Raw genomic sequence first — 16,759 nt, 5'->3', positions numbered from 1 at the left:
GGAAGGAAGGAAGGGAGGTCAGAATCACATGCTCAGTCAGATGCATCAGAGCTGTCGGCTGCTGTGTTAAATTTCCCACCTACACATCCTCTGAAGCTGCACGGACTGGAGTGTGGGTGGGCACAGGAGGAGGGAGAGCAGATCCAGCCTTTCTTTCCTCTTCTCCTATTGGTGTGGAGGATAGAGGGAGGGACTGGGCACTGAGGAGAACACAGCGGGGTGGGGGGCAGAAATAAAACAGAACATTTGCATTTGCTTTGCAGGGATGAGAAACAGAGAGATAGTTCCCTCTGTACAGAGCCCTGTGTTGTTGTCAGCACAGGGCACTTGGCTGTAATTGCACACAGCTGATCAGCAATTCTCAGGCATCAATCATTGGCCTGGACCTGCTGATAGGCTCCCGCTGTGTACAATCACAGCAGCTGTTGGGGGGGGGGGGGGGGTAGCACACATGCTCGTGCCCTATACCAATATGTCGCTGTGCCTGCACGGGCTGCCCATCCACAGTACATTGCGGGCAGGGGGTCCAGAAGTAGTTAATTTATTCTAGCCACTAGAATGAATTTGCATGCATTTATTTGCGTTTATGTGCGTACATGCATAAGTTATTTCATTAAGCACCTCTTCAAATGCAATTTTTTTTGTTACGAATCTAAACGCCGCAATGTGCATGGACACAGTGGCAAAAAATACAGCTGTAGTCAGAGGCAAAAAAAAGTGAAAATGCCTCCTAAAGCATTTTTTTCAATGGTAAGCCAGAATAATGAAAAACAAAAAAAATCCAACAAGGCAGATTCCAATTCATCCTCATAGTGAGGAAAACCTATAGCATGCAGATGATGGCGAACACCCTGCAATTGTGAATAGTGTTTGCACTGTTGAGAATTAACAACACGTTCTAGTGTCAGACTGCCTTCAGTGATCATCAGGGATTTTTGCCTCTGGAAAAAAACTTTTCCATGGATACTTCCTTCCATAAATAGGTCCAACAATTAGCCATTAACCATTTACAGCTTCAGTCCTTGTCCTTATAATCACGCTGGTCATTGCCCATTTACAGCTACAGTATCTGTAATTACAGCAGCCATTCAGAGGGATATACATCTCATCTGCTGTTTTGGTACAACACAGAGGTAGGGAACAAAAGCCAGGTGGAATCATTTATGTAAATAATAGGTAAGGACATCACAGCTATTTCACAAGCTGAAATGTGACACATGGAAAACACTTCCATTGCTGTTGGGTATAATCACTCACTATGTAAATGAAGGAAGAGCCTGCTAATTTGCTGAGGGACCAGCGGGGCTCTAATCGTAGCCCTGGGAAAGTAATTAAAAAAATAATGAATTGTACACTGCTCAAAAAAATTAAAGGAACACTTTTTAATCAGAGTATAGCATCAAGTCAACTAAACTCCTGGGATATTGATCTGGTCAGTAAAGTAGCAGAGAGGGTTGTTAATCAGTTTCAGCTGCTTTGGTGTTAATTAAATTACCAACAGGTGCACTAGATGGGCAACAATGAGACGACCACCAAAACAGGAATGGTTTTACAGGTCGAGGCCACTGACATTTTTTCCTTACTCATATTTTCTGACTGTTTTTCACTAGTTTTGCATTTGGTTAGGGTCAGTGTCACTACTGGTAGCATGAGGTGATACCTGGACCCTACAGAGGTTGCAAAGGCAGTCCAACTCCTCCAGGATGGCACATCATTACGTGGCATTGCCAGGAGGTTTGCAGTGTCTCCCAGCCCAGTCTCAAGAGAATGGAGGAGATTCCAGGAGACAGGCAGTTACTCTAGGAGAGCTGGGCAGGGCCGTAGAAGGTCCTTAACCCATCAACAGGACTGGTATCTGCTCCTCTGTCCAAGGAGGAACAGGATGAGCACTGCCAGAGCCCTACAAAATGACCTTCAGCAGGCCACTGGTGTGAATGTCTCTGACCAGACAATCAGAAACAGACTTCATGAGGGTGGCCTGAGGGCCCAAAGTCCTCTAGTGGGCCCTGTGCTCACTGCCCGGCACCATAGAGCTCAATTGGCATTTGCAATTGAGCATCAGAATTGGCAAGTACGCCACCCTGTGCTTTTCACAGATGGGAGCAGGTTCATCCTGAGCGCATGTGACAGACATGAAAGGGTCTGGAGAAGCCGTGGAGAATGTTATGCTTCCTGTAACATCATTTAGCATGACCGTTTTGGTGGTGGGTCAGTGATGGTCTGGGGAGGCATATCCATGGAGAGATGCACAGACCTCTACAGGCTAGACAATGGCACCCTGACTGCCATTAGGTGTTGGGATGAAATCCTTGGACCCATTGTCTGACCCTACTCTGGTGCAGTGGGTCCTGGGTTCCTCCTGGTGCACGACAATGCCAGGCCTCATGTGGTGAAAGTATGCAGGCAGTTCCTGGAGGATGAAGGAATTGATACCATTGAATGGCCCACATGCTTGCCTGACCTAAATCCAATAGAACACTTCTAGGATATCATGTTTCGGTCCATCCAGGTTGCACCTCAGACTGTCCAGGAGCTCAGTGATGCCCTAGTCCAGATCTGAGAGGAAATACCCCAGGACACCATCTGTTGTCTAATTATGAGCATGCCCCTACGTTGTCTGGCATGCATACAAACACGAGGGGGCCATACAAACTACTGAGTACCAGTTTGAGTTGCTGTAATTAAAGTTCAGCAAAATGGATTAGCCTTTTGCATACGTTTTTCACTTTGATTTTTGGGGTGTCTTTGAATTCAATCCTCTGTGGGTTGATAATTTTAATTTCCATCAAACGATGGGGAATCCTTACATTCCTAACACATTACCCAGTCCATATCAGTGTAGATATCATGCTTGATATTATTCCCCATTGAGATCTAATGTGTTTTCAAAGTGATCCTTTAATTTTTTTTGAGCAGTGTACATTGGCTGCTAAGGTATAAAGACGCATTTAATAATCAAATAATTGTTTGTGATGTTCTAAAAATAGCAATGCCACAAGGGCATCAGTATATTAAAATACACAGGCCGTGTAATGCAAGGTTCACAGCTGTGTGTGTTGCGACTGATGCATTTTCTGGCGCTGATTGAGGTGTTTTACAATTTTTTGGCCAATAGAAAAAAAAAGTTGCATAAAAGTAGTGAAAGCACCTTTTCAAAATAGCTGCCACTTTATCTTGCATAGATTTGAAGGGGTTCTATTTCCATCAATGGGCTTTGACTTGTCATGTGACTTTATGGCCCTGATTTACTAAAGGGCATATACAGCGTCTAGGCGCACGCCCGTAGACGAAAGTCTGCTTTTTAATGGAATCCGTCTACTTTTAGGCGGCAAAGACATTTACTAAAGAAAGCGTCTAACAAATAGACGTGAAAGCAAATTTACTAACGGCCCTCGAACCTCTCGTATATTGTTTTGTTACTGTATTGTCTCATGTACTGTCCCCCACTATATAGTACAGCACTGAGCAAACTTTTTGGCACTATATAAACACTGTATAATAATAATAATACTAATGGACAGAATAAAAGAGTCCATCTATAAAAGTAGACGTCCTAGAAGCACATCTAAAGGAATGAAAAATCGCTGTAGAAACATGTTCACATTGAAATTTGCTTTCCCAAATATCTGGACTTCAGAAAGCGTCTAACAAATAGACGTGAAAGCGTCTAACAAAGAATGTAAAGGTAAAGTTTCGCTTTATTGTAGTAAATATAAACGGCTAAATACCTTTTTTCATCAGCAGCATATAGCAGCCGTGTGACCTCTATCAGTGTCCGGCCGAGCAATGGTTAGAGCTTGTAGGAAGAGTTTTCATTCTCCTCTGACTGTCCTAGCAATACACACCAAACTGAACATGTGCAGAGTGCCTCCTAGGGCTCTGTACTATCAGCAGATGGATTGGGGACTGTGGGGTTCCACAGTGAGAATAACAAACATATACAGGTTGATTTTACTGTTGTAGGTTTAGTAACACTTTAAAGCGGAACCTTACTCTCTCAATCAACATAGACTATTTATAATCCTTATGCTGCTAACATTAGTAAACATATAGGAAATTATATCAGATTTACTTGTTTTTACCCTTTTTTTTGCATTTCTTCATTTATGTCCTGGTTTCCATGCCTAGGCAATGATGTCATACATCCCAGAAGTCTTCAGGAGGGGATGGAGGGTATTCAGCTCAGCCAATGCCTGAGCTAAGAGAAGATGGATTCCAGGAAGTAACTGCAACATGAATCATTTGCCCTTACTCAAGATGGCCACGGGCAGAAATGCTAGGGGGGTGTTTTTCAAAATTATTTCTCATTTAGATGGATGGAGGAGTTTATTTTGAATATTAAAAATGAATGATATACAGTAGCATTTTTGGTCTGTGGTACTCAGATGCAGTGCAATTCCACTTTAAGTATTCAAGATATTTTTATATATTTCTTTAAAATCAAAAAATTCCTCCTTGTAGTGGGGCTGCACCCTCACTGCAAGGGTTAACTGCTTGTTTAAGTCTAGGGGAGAGTAAAGGCATTTTACAGTACTGGTACAGGCTGCTTCAGCACCCAGAGCAAGGATGAGGAACCACATCTCCTCTCCCGCTCCTAATGTATGCCTTAGAATGGGGTGTACCACCCTGTGTCAATTCTACCACCATGCTCTGCTGGCATGGAGAATGCACTGCACATGCGTGGTCAATTGCTTGCTTTCCAGCAACTAGAAGGTAGTTACAAATGTGCAGTGTGATTTTCACTGTGGGTGGATAGTGGGCACACTGGAGCACAGCGTGACAACTGTAGCCAACAAAAAGCAGCCCAGTGGTTGCTAGCCATTGTGTGGAGCTTGTGTGTGGTGAGAGTCTGCCCCCCCCCCACACACACACACACACACCACCACCAAAGTGCCCTGGGCAGCTGTCCCTCCTTCCCACCCCTTGTACCTGCCCTGCTTACCTAATCTTCCATTACCCTGGCAGATGGCGCTCCCCAACACTCTGGCGGAGGACTGTCTTTCGGCATCATCACGTCAATGTAGGACTGTGGACTCTGCATTGGTTTTGATGACATCAAGACTTTAACCAGTGGAGCATGTGGGGAGAAGACGCTGCCGGGACCAGAGCAGCCAATAAGTAAATCTTCTTTTCCATGCCCCCTAGATCTAAACAAGATGCTCCACTGCAAGAAGGATTTTTCAAGTTTCCCAGAGTTTTACGCTTATTTAAGGCAAACAACCGCTACACCCCAAACCGATTTCTGTAGTTTGGTTGGAGATGTTTTTTTTTCTTTGCCAAGTCTCACCATTTACTTGTGACTTTGAAGAAGTTAAGATCACCCTCTAATGGACTTTGTGTAGTAATATATAGAGACATCACTAACATCAGTGACACTGGGTAGTTAGGTTATTTTGGTGGTGAAGTTCTCAGTTTTTGGGAAAAATATCATTGTCTGGAATATGGCTTGGCAATCTGGTAAGGAGGAAAATGCATGTCTAGAAACGCCAGGGCTTCAGGGGTACAGAAGGGCCCCCTTTTTATCCAGGCTGTGTACATTAGACTGGACAGAATCTGGGTGAATAAGGAATTGCTTCAGAAAAGCAGGAGGCCAACAATCAATGCTGCTGCTTCCAAACAATTTCCAGGGACATTTGTTTGCTGTGCATCCAGATGCAGTTGTAGGTGGAGAATGTACATTACCAGGGGCGGACTGACAACTCATGGGGCCCCCGGGCAATAGGGGATCATGGGGCCCCTGTGTCCTTGCCCAAACTCAAATAAGCCTATGAAAAAGGTACCAGGGGCATCTCATGGGCTCCCTACTGACCCCGGGCCCTCGGGCAGTGCCCGGGTTTCCAAATGGTCAGTCCGCCCCTGTACATTACTTAGGAGTATGACAAATATTTAAAGAGAGCTTAGTTCTAAAAAGTATGTATTGGGGGAGATCTACTAGAACTGGTGCACGCGGAATCTGGTGCAGCTGTGCACGGAAGTCAATCAGTTTCTACCTTCAGCTTGTTCAAAAAAGCTTTGATAATAAAACCTGGAAGCAGACTGATTTCAATGCAGAGCTGCACCAGATTTTGTAGCATGCATGTCCCACCATGTGTGTATAGACTCTTTTCCATTATTTTATGATGGTCGTGTGTATAGAACCTATTCCATGATTTTATGATGGTCATGTGTGAATAGAACCTATTCCATGATTTTATGATGGTCATGTGTGAATAGAACCTATTCCATGATTTTATGATGGTCATGTGTGAATAGAACTTATTCCATGATTTTATGATGGTCATGTGTGAATAGAACTTATTCCATGATTTTATGATGGTCATGTGTGTATAGAACCTATTCCATGATTTTATGATGGTCATGTGTGTATAGAACCTAATCCATGATTTTATGATGGTCATGTGTGTATAGAACCTATTCCATGATTTTATGATGGTCATGTGTGTATAGAACCTAATCCATGATTTTATGATGGTCATGTGTATAGAACCTATTCCATGATTTTATGATGGTCATGTGTATATAGAACCTATTCCATGATTTTATGACGGTCATGTGTGTATAGAACCTTTTACGTGGTTTTATGATGGTCATGTGTGTATATAACCTATTACGTGGTTTTATGATGGTCATGTGTATATAGAACCTATTCCATGATTTTATGATGGTCATGTGTGTATATGACCTATTCCATGATTTTATGACGGTCATGTGTGTATAGAACCTTTTACGTGGTTTTATGATGGTCATGTGTGTATATGACCTATTCCGTGGTTTTATGATGGTCATGTGAGTATAGAACCTATTCCATTATTTTATGATGATTTGTTGTGTGTAGCTTTGTACTTTCTCCCTCTAGTGGCTACATGTGTGTCTAACAGATCCAACAAGGCAGTAAAGTACTGTTTATGATACTTTTTTATTTGCAACAGTTCCATTTTCAAGACAATCTTCTAGGGATCTACCACCCACTTTTTCCTGGCGCAAGCATAAGAGGTGGTAGAGCCCTAAAAGCTTGTACTAAAAAAAAATTGTTATTGCAAATAAAAATGATCATGGACATTACTTAAAGTGTTACTAAACCCAGGACCCCGCATTCCCTATATCTGGTGTCCCACAGTACACACTACATGGAAATGCAATTATTTTAGTAAATATAAACTACTAAATACCTTTTCTCCTCAGCAGTTAGAGCAGTCTTGAATGTGACCCTAATGAAGCATAAAGTTTGTCTGAGCGTCATTCTAATAAGCGGCTAGAGGCGGTTGGACTGTAGTGTCCAGATGACTCTAAATTCACTCTGTGTGTGAGTACAGATCTGTCCGTAGCTGTTCACATGGGGGAGTTTCTCTGGGAAGCTGGGAAGAACTGCAGATTATCACCAATGATCACCCGTCTGAATTAGCCTTTAAGAAAATTGAACAAAAATTTTCATAAGAGGAATGATTGGTCAATAATCTGTTAGCTAGTATAGTGGTTTTGACAGCTGATTCCAACTGTTCGGACAAAAAAAAAAAATTAAAGTGTTACTAAACCCAGGACCCTGCATTCACTCTATCTGGTCTCCCACAGTACACAGAACATGGAAATGCAATTACAGGCGTAGCTCGGTTTACAAACGCCTCGGTTAATGTAATTTTCAGTGTATGAATGAAAATCCATTAAAAATAATGCCTCGGTTTACAATTTTTTTTTCGCAATACGAAGCAAGTTTCCCCAGGATGCATTGCGCTTGGGAGGTTTATAGCGCCCGCCCCGTGCCTTTAAAGTGCACTTTATAAAGAGTTTTGAACAGATTTTTTTTACTTTTTTCTGACCTCCGGAACGGATTAATTGGTTTTCAATGCATTTACAATTTTTTTTCGCAATACAAAGCAAGTTTCTCCAGGATGAATTACGCCTGGGAGGTTTATCGCGCTGGCCTCATGCATACTGGAGTCTGAGGGCAGCACGTGACATCGAGTGTGGAGGTGTTGGAGCGGTTTTTGCATCAAGTTTTGAAGCCATTCTGGAAATTTTTAATTATGCCCCTGTACAGTCTTTATGCCTTTAAAGTGCACTTTATAAAGAGTTTTGAACAGAAAAGACTTTTTAAAAACCTTTTTCTGACCTCCGGAATAGATGAATTGGTTTTCAGTGCATTCCTATGGGAAACCACATTTCGGTTTATAATTGTTTTGCAATACAAAACGTCCCGGAGAACGCATTCAATTCGTAAACCGAGGTATGCCTGTAGTTTAGTAAATATAAACTGCTAAATACCTTTTCTCATCAGCAGTTAGAGTAGTCTTGTGATATCTGTCAGTGTCCAGCAAAGCACTGGTTAAAGCTTGTAGGAAGAGTTTTCTTTCTGCTCTAGGAGGATGTGACAGTCCTGACCCTCTGTCTGGACAGTGCTGATTGGCCCTGTGCTGATCACATGCACTCTCCCAAGAAAAAAAAAACTCTCTAGCAATACACACCAAACTGAACATGTGCATATGACTACGGATTCAGTCTGTATCAGGTGGTCATTTCAACAAGAGGAGGGGCAAAGAAGACAGGATCAAACAACCTTTTTACACAATGCAGAGAATTAACCCCTTAGGCTATACAGTGAGTATAACAAGCATGCTTTACTGCATATACAGACTGATTTTACTGGTGTGGGTTTAGTAACACTTAAGAGTTACACAGGAGGATTGGTGTTAGAATTATTGCGCTCTCTATACCATTTGCAGCGATTACTGCTCACCCCATGTCAAGGTCCTACCTTTCCTCAGACCTTGTGCTGCTCCATGTGCTGGCATCCATCTTAGGTGTCTGCAAAGCATTGTGGGATCCTTTATGCTTTCAGCCCTCTGCGGCTCCTCCCCCAGGAGGTGGCGGCTTATCACATATAAGTCTGCTATTTGTGGCTGTCCATTGCATTCGTGTCCTGTCTGTTGCACAACAGCAAGCTCATGTTTAGCTACTCATTGCTTTCCTGGATACCGACTTGGCTTTGGCTAAGACTCCTCTTGGCTTCTGACCCCGGCTCTGGCGACCATTCTTCCTGGCTTCTGACCCCGGCTCTGGCGACGATTCTTCCTGGCTCCTGATCCCGGCTCTGGCGACGATTCTTCCTGGCTCCTGATCCCGGCTCTGGCGATGATTCGTCCTGGCTCTTGATCCCGGCTCTGGCGACGATTCTTCCTGGCTCTTGATCCCGGCTTTGGCTACGATTTCCGCTGTTGGACTTGCATAGACTCTTGTTATATTTTTATATTAATAAACCTACCTTTAATTGCACCTCCTTGTGTGTCTGGCTCCTCGCTCCCTGACACCCCACCATCACAGGAATGAGCTTTTCCTCTGAATCAAAGCCCCTCACATGCTCTCTTTCTCTCCCCTGATGCAAGAGCTTTGAGCTCACCATCTGAGAGCTCACTCCTGTGATAATGGAGGTGAGCAGTAATGACTAGGCCTCACTTAGCAATGTCCTGGGAGTATTCCAGTCAGGCTTCAGGAGGTATGTAAATGGCCTACATCTATAGCAAGGGTATTGTTCAACTTTAGTCAGAGCTGCACAGTTTATTTTTATCTAGTTATTACATTGTTGATACACAGTGGGGTAGATTTACTAAAACTGGAACACTCAGAATCTGGTGCCTCCGTGCATGGTAGCCAATCACCGCCTAACGTCAGCTTGTTCAATGAAGCTTTGGCAATAAAACCTGGAAGCTGATTGGTTTCTGTGTAGAGTGGCACTGGATTATGCACTCTCCAGTAAATAAACCCCAATGTGTCAGTAATGCTTGGACTGAGGAGAGGGTGGTAGACCTCCAAAAGCTTGTCCTGAAAATGTTGTCATTAAGTATAACAGACAGTACTCAACTGTGTTATAGCAAGTGCACTAATATGGCTACAATCACATTAAAGTGATATGAAGTCTAGATTCATAGTAGCCTGCAGGCTACAGGTGCAGGAATCGCTCCTGTTCGCACACCCACAACCTCTCCCAGCCAAAGCGCACTGCTCTTGCAGGACTGCCATTCATTCTCAATGGCACCCCCATGTATCTCAGCCCGCAGTGTGAATGTGGGTGTGGGAAATGCAGGGAAATGGCATTTTTGGAAAGGTGTATGCACCGCTTTGTTGCGTGAAATGTAGGCACAGCAGCACATTCAAGTGAACAGTCTGCTGTGCATGTGCAAACTTGGGTGCACTAGTGTAAACCAGGCCTAAAGCTTTGTTTTTTGTTTTTGTTATTTTTAAATAACAAACCTGTCCCACATACTTGCTCTGTGCAATGATTTTACACAGAGCAGCACTGATTCTCTTCTTCTGTGATACCCTCATGGTGTTCCTGGCTCCTCCCCCTTGATCAGTGCCCACAATAGCAAGCCCATGCCAGCACCATGCGGCAATGAAGACCTCTCTGTGCGCGGTTGGCTCTGAGAGCAATGGCCCAGACCCAGTTCCATAACACTTGGAAATTGCTCATTGCAGTCTAGAGCTGGTCCAAAGGTTGCACATGGGGTTGTGTGCAAGCGCATGTAAAGTGCAGTGCTCCCCTCTAAAGCTGGAAGGCTGCTTACCACTGCTCATCATGTAGTACACCGAGCCTTGTGGTTAAGTGGACCTGAGTATGCCTTGCCCCGATGTGGGGGTATTAGGAAATATTTTCAGCATTGAAGTTTTCAATTTTTTTAACTCTGCCATGATTGATCCCAAGCCCGTGCTGCGAAAAGAGGAGGATTGGGTGCTGGGACCGCAAACCAGCCCTGTAAAAACCCTTTGCAGAGCAGTTGGGAAAGATCAGTGACAATGAGGTGAGGATCCGTCTTGGGGAAGTTCAGTAATACTGAGGCAATGAAGACCTCTCTGAGCTCGGTTGGTTCTGAGAGCAATGGCCCAGACCCCGACCCATAACACTTGGAAGTTGCTCATTGTGGTCTAGAGCTGGTCAAAAGGTTGCGCGTGAGAGTTGTGTGCAAGTGCACATAAAGTGCCCCCCTCTAAAACTGGAAAACTGCTTACCACTGCTTGTCATATGGTCCACCAGGCCTTGTGGTTAAGTGGACCTGAGTGTGCCTTGCCCCAGTTTGGGGGTATTAGGAAAAACTTTCAGAATTCAAGTTTTCAATTTTGGAAAAGTTCACTGACACCGAGTGTGGCGGACTGCCTGGCACCCTGACTGGGTATCGCTGCCAAACTACAGCTTCCTCCACTCTGGAACCAGAATATAGCAAATTTATCCTAAGCATCAGACAGACCCAATGCTGGAGTAAAACAGGACTGACTTTATTAACAAACAGTACAGCATTTATACACAAAAACCACCCCCCTAGACAGGTATGGCATACATTACAAGTCCCAATAGAAAATTAAATTACATAAATAAATAAACAAACATAAGAAAACAAAGGATTCCTTCCCGACACGTAGTAGTCGGGAGGTGATTGTCCACTTGTCCTCCAGAGGATTTACCCCCCTTCCTGACCAGGCCATTACATCCTTTCTTTCCCACAAATTGAGTTTTCTTTCAGTGGTATTTGATCACCCGTGCTTTGTTTTTTTTGCGCTATAAAAAAAATATTAAGGCCTAAATGTATTCTGGTACATGTCTTTGCTAAAAAAATCCCAATACGTGTAAGTTAATTGGTTTACGTGAAGTTAGCATTTACAAAGTATATATACTGGGATTTTTTTGTCATTTTTTTTCATTCACGGTCAGCCAGGTACCCAGGAAAGTGATATAACCCTCTTGGGGAAAAGGTTCCATGAAACCCTAAGAGGGGGGTCTCTCCTTAGTACTGGGTCAATAGTCGGTGGGAAGGAGGCTGGCTCCCAGGCCCCTCCATAGACCCAGGTCATAGTGGTTTCTGTGACATTTACCCCCCCCCCCCCAAAGGTAGACTAACCAGGTCCCAGACCCCTAACTGGTCTGGACCTGCATTAGTCAGGCAGTATCAATTCACATATTCTCTCCATGTGATCTCCTACCTTGGTGTACTGGGGAGAAGCAAAGACGGCTGCTTCTTCTCCCTGAGATCTCCCTATCACTGTAAGTGTGGGGCAAAGGTTGTGGACACTCCATCTGGTTTCCTGCACCTCGGTTGCGAGGTCTTTACAGATCCAAGGCTTGGTCTGCCAGCACTTCAGCTGGGAGTAGAAGCTTCACTACATCAGTCTGTTGATGGGGAGAGTCACATCTTGCTTCCCATTATACCCTGTGGGCATTCCTTTTTGTCATTTACTTTTGTCATTTCAAAGAAAACAGCTATAATCTCAAATAATTTCAATCTTACAATCTGCTACTCTACAGTACTTGGGGAAAACCTGTGGGAAAAGTTAAAGTGGAACTTTAGACTAAGGCATTAGAAATCCTGAGGATTTACCCCCCTCCCTGACCAGGCAATTTTTTGCATTACGGCGCTGCGCTACTTTAACTGATGATTGCGCAGTCATGCAACACTGCACCCAAATTAAATTTACGTCCTTTTTTTCCATGAATTTAGCTTTCTTTTGGTGGTATTTGATTGCCTATGCGGTTTTTATTTTTTGCACTATAAAAAAAAAAAGACTGGCAATTGTGAGAAAAAAACTATATTTTTGACTTTTTGCTATTAAACATGTAGAGTAAAAAAATTTAAAAATTAAATTTTGTTACAAATTTAGGACAAAATGTATTCTGCTACATGTCTTTGCTAAACAAAATCCCAATAAATGTGAATTAATTGGTTTATGTGAAAGTTATAGCATTTACAAATGGCGGTATAGATACTGGAATTTGTTTTTTCTAATAATGGTGGCGATTGTGACTTATAGTGGGACTGCAGGACTATGGCGGACATTCTGACACTGGGAACTGACTTGGTGTCACTGACATCTCCAGTGACACCAATACAGTGATCAGTGCTAAAAAAAAAACACTGACACTGTACTAATGGCACTGGGCAGGAAAAGATTAACATGAGGGGTGAGCAAAGGGTTAACTGTGTGCAGGGAGTGTTTTACTAGGGGGCGGTGTCTGTGTGCTTCACTGTCAGCACACTGCTTTGGATGGATGCTGTGCACATCCATCCAAAGCAGTGTGCCCGAGCTGACAGGGAGGAGAACTGTTAGTAAACAAAACAGTCCTCCTCCCCGTTGGAGTGCCTCGGTAATCACCAGACGGCGGTGAGTAATCACCGGCTGGGACCCAGTGATTGACAGCCAGTGATTGACAGAGCACGCCCCCCCCAGTAAATACAAAATCACGTATATATACACATGATTTTGTGCACCTGTGCTGCCCTGTAGCAGTATTCTGCTATAGGGCAGTCAGGAAGCAGTTAATGCATGAGACATGTTTTGTCTCTCCTGCATTGAAGCTGTTTACCTGCCTGTCCACCCCAGTACAGTGAGCCACGCACACACAGCTTGCAGTACAAATTTGGCATGCTGAATCTGAATGAACTCCTGCACATGCATGGGAGTGATGTCATCCATGTTCAGCCAATGACAGCTGCTGGCGATCAATACCCAGAGACTGTCTGCCCGAAGATGTCAGTGGCCGGGTGGGGAGCTTGAGGATGCTGCATTACTGGAGCAGAGGTGAGGATTGTTCCACTTGAAATTACTATATTTCTCAAATTTGTATGCAAATGAGTTTATATTTTGCTTTCCATATTATTCTATGGGCATTCCCTTCTGTCATTCAGCTTTGTCACTTCATAAAAAAACAATGATAATCCCACTGTAGCAGACCGACCAGATTGGTCCCACTATATTTGTCCCCAGGTTCTGATCCTTTAAGTGTACCAGGCACAAGGTATTTCCATCTAGGGGTATTAAATCATGCTCAGTCTTCAGACAGTAACCACGTAGGGGTTGTTTTTTGTTTTTTTTTTTATTTATTTTAGTAGAACTGGGATGGGGATGGGGATTGGGAAATGCTTTAGGATACCTCCAACTAGGGAACCTGCCGAGGACACTATCTTGAAATAAAAGAACAATACAATGCAGCCCTCTATCCACAAGGGGTGCACAAGCAACAGTCACTCTTTCAGGATTCTCTGCAGCCTATTCACTGTGATCGGTGTCACAAGGTATCCCAGAAAGATCCACTCTGGTCCTTGCTTTGGCGTTCCTTTGACTTCAAAGGATGACTCTTCTGCTCCTTGGTGAGCTAGAGACATCTGGGGTTTCTTTAGGCCTCTCCTAGGCCTAGTAAGGTTTGACTGCATTTCCAGCCAAAAAACAAAACTTGCCTCACTTGTAGCACCTAATCTAGGAGGGGGCTACACCACTTCTCAATATTAACCCCTTGGTACTGGCGCTTCCAGGCCCTTTAAGGGTTCCAGAAATCAGGAGGCAGGGAGGGGTTTTAGGGTCATGTGACTGCCGTGATTCGCTGTCACGGCGCTCACATGACCAGGAAAGGTCTCAATCGAAAGAGGAGATCGGGACCTTTCCGTGAGTACCGAACGTGTGTGCTGGGAGCGTGCAGGGCGCGCGCTCTCAGCACATATGGTTTTTTTTAATAGAACGCAAATGTGCGGCTGCTCGGCATCTAGTCCCAGATGCTGGGAGGCCGCACATTTGCGTTCAGCTGGCGCCAAGAGGTTAAACAATGCCACTGACCTTGGAGAGTACGTTTGCTTTGTACGTAAAGAAGCACTTCACCCAAAAGGGGAAGTTCCACTTTAAGGCCTCCTCCCCCTCTCCTCTTTAACCCCTTCCCGCTGGCGCCTTTACTGCCCTTTAAGAGGTTTCAGATGCCAGGAGGCGAAGGTGGACATTTCAGTCATGTGACCGCCCTGATTGACTGTCACAGAGGTCACATGATTGGGAAGCTCCTAATCGCAAGCAGGGTGCGCGCTCTCGGCACAGTGTTGTTTACATTTTGGTACACATATATGCGGCCTCTTGGTGTTAAGGCCCACCCGCGGTGAGGCTGCATATATGCGTACGGCCGGTGAGAAGCGGTTAAGAACTGGCACTTTTTTTGGGTGGTGGGGACTAGGTACCTGGTTTTGACAGGTACCCACTCGCACTTCTGCTCTCTGACTGTCTAGGGCTAGGTGATCTGAGCCCTCCCCCTCCCTCCCCGCAGTCTTCTGGGACAAGTCACAGGTCCCAGAAGACTGTGGGACCATTCACAATGTACAGTGTGGCTCGTGCATGTGCACTGGGCACCCGGCTGTGAAACCACAAGCTGTTAAAGTGGTAGTAAACCACAGCAAAAAAAAAATATTGGACCCTGGGCAATTTAAAGTGTTACTAAACCCACAACAGTAAAATCAGTCTGTATATGCTGTAAAGCATGCTTGTTATACTCACTGTGGAACCTAAGGGGTTAATCCTCTGCATTGTGTAAAAACGCTGTTTGATCCTGTCTTCTCTGATCCTCCCCTTCTTCAGGTGTCCCACTCTTATCTCCTGATAGGGCATATCGTGTGAAGTCAATCTGCACATGCTCAGTTTGGTGTGTATTGCTAGAAAGGCTTTTTTCTTTCTTGGGAGAGTGCATGTGATCAGCACAGGGCCAATCAGCACTGTCCAGACAGAGGTCATGGGTTCTGCATCCTCATAGAGCAAAATGGAAACTCCTCCTACAAGCTTTAATCAGTGCTCTGCTGGACACTGATAGAAGTCACAAGACTGCTCTAACTGCTGATGAGAAAAAGTATTTAGCAGTTTCTATTTACTAAAACAATTGCATTTCCATGTTCTGTGTACTGTGGGATATAGTGAATACAGGGTCCTGGGTTTAGAAACACTTTAACAGCCCGGTCACATCAAAGCTGATTTTGAAATTGTGCGATTTACAGTGAAGTCGCACGATTTCAAAGTCGGGTGACTTGCCGATTTGAGGTGCAATTTGCAAGACATCTGACACAGATGTCTACGCAAATTGCATGCACTACTTTAGAAATCGGTGTGGCTCCGACCAAGTTGGAACTGCATCGATATGACTGCTCTAATAGCGGACAATAGGGTGCGACTTGGCATATGATTTGCAAGTCGCATTGCATGCCTAGTCGCACCCGATGTGACCGGGGGGTAAGTCATAATGTGCTAGTAAGCACCACATACCAGCACATTATGACAGACTTACCTGAAAACGAAACCCTCCAGCTGCACGCTATCACCTCTGTAGGTGCTTCCATCTTCACCAGGTCATCCTTCTGGGTTTGCGGGCTTCGGTGGTATGAATGGCCAAGCCGCGATGATGTCACTCCCAAGTATGCACCTGGGAGTCATTGTTTACACAAGTGACATCAGCTGCGCATGTTCTCTGAAAGAATGGCATACCCATGCTGCTCCTTCAGAGCACATACACCGGTGACGTCACCGGCTGCTGCCAGAGTAAATATCTCCCAAACGGTACACATTTAGGAGATATTTCCCATACCTACAGTGGGGATCGAAAGTTTGGGCACCCCAGCTAAAAATTGGATCAATCATGGGGTTGGATCAATCATGCTTTGGGGTTGTGTTGCAGCCAGTGGCACAGGGAACATCTCACGAGTAGAAGGAAAAATGGATTCAATAAAATTTCAGCAAATTTTGGATGGTAACTTGATGCCATCTTTGAAAAAGCTGAAGTTAAAGAGAGGATGGCTTCTACAAATGGAAAATGATCCTAAACACACCTCGAAATCCACGGGGGATTACATCAAGAGGCGTAAACTGAAGGTTTTGCCATGGCCTTCACAATCTCCTGACCTCAACATAATTGAAAATCTATGGATAGACCTTAAAAGAGCAGTGCGTGACAGACAGCCCAGAAATCTCAAAGAACTGGAAGACT

This window comes from Staurois parvus, unplaced genomic scaffold, assembly GCF_062004578.1.
Source record: "Staurois parvus isolate SC_StPar_1 unplaced genomic scaffold, SC_StPar_1.0 ptg000445l, whole genome shotgun sequence".
In the NCBI taxonomy this organism is placed as follows: Eukaryota; Metazoa; Chordata; class Amphibia; order Anura; family Ranidae; genus Staurois; species Staurois parvus.
Note: the sequence above shows the minus strand (reverse complement) of the source record.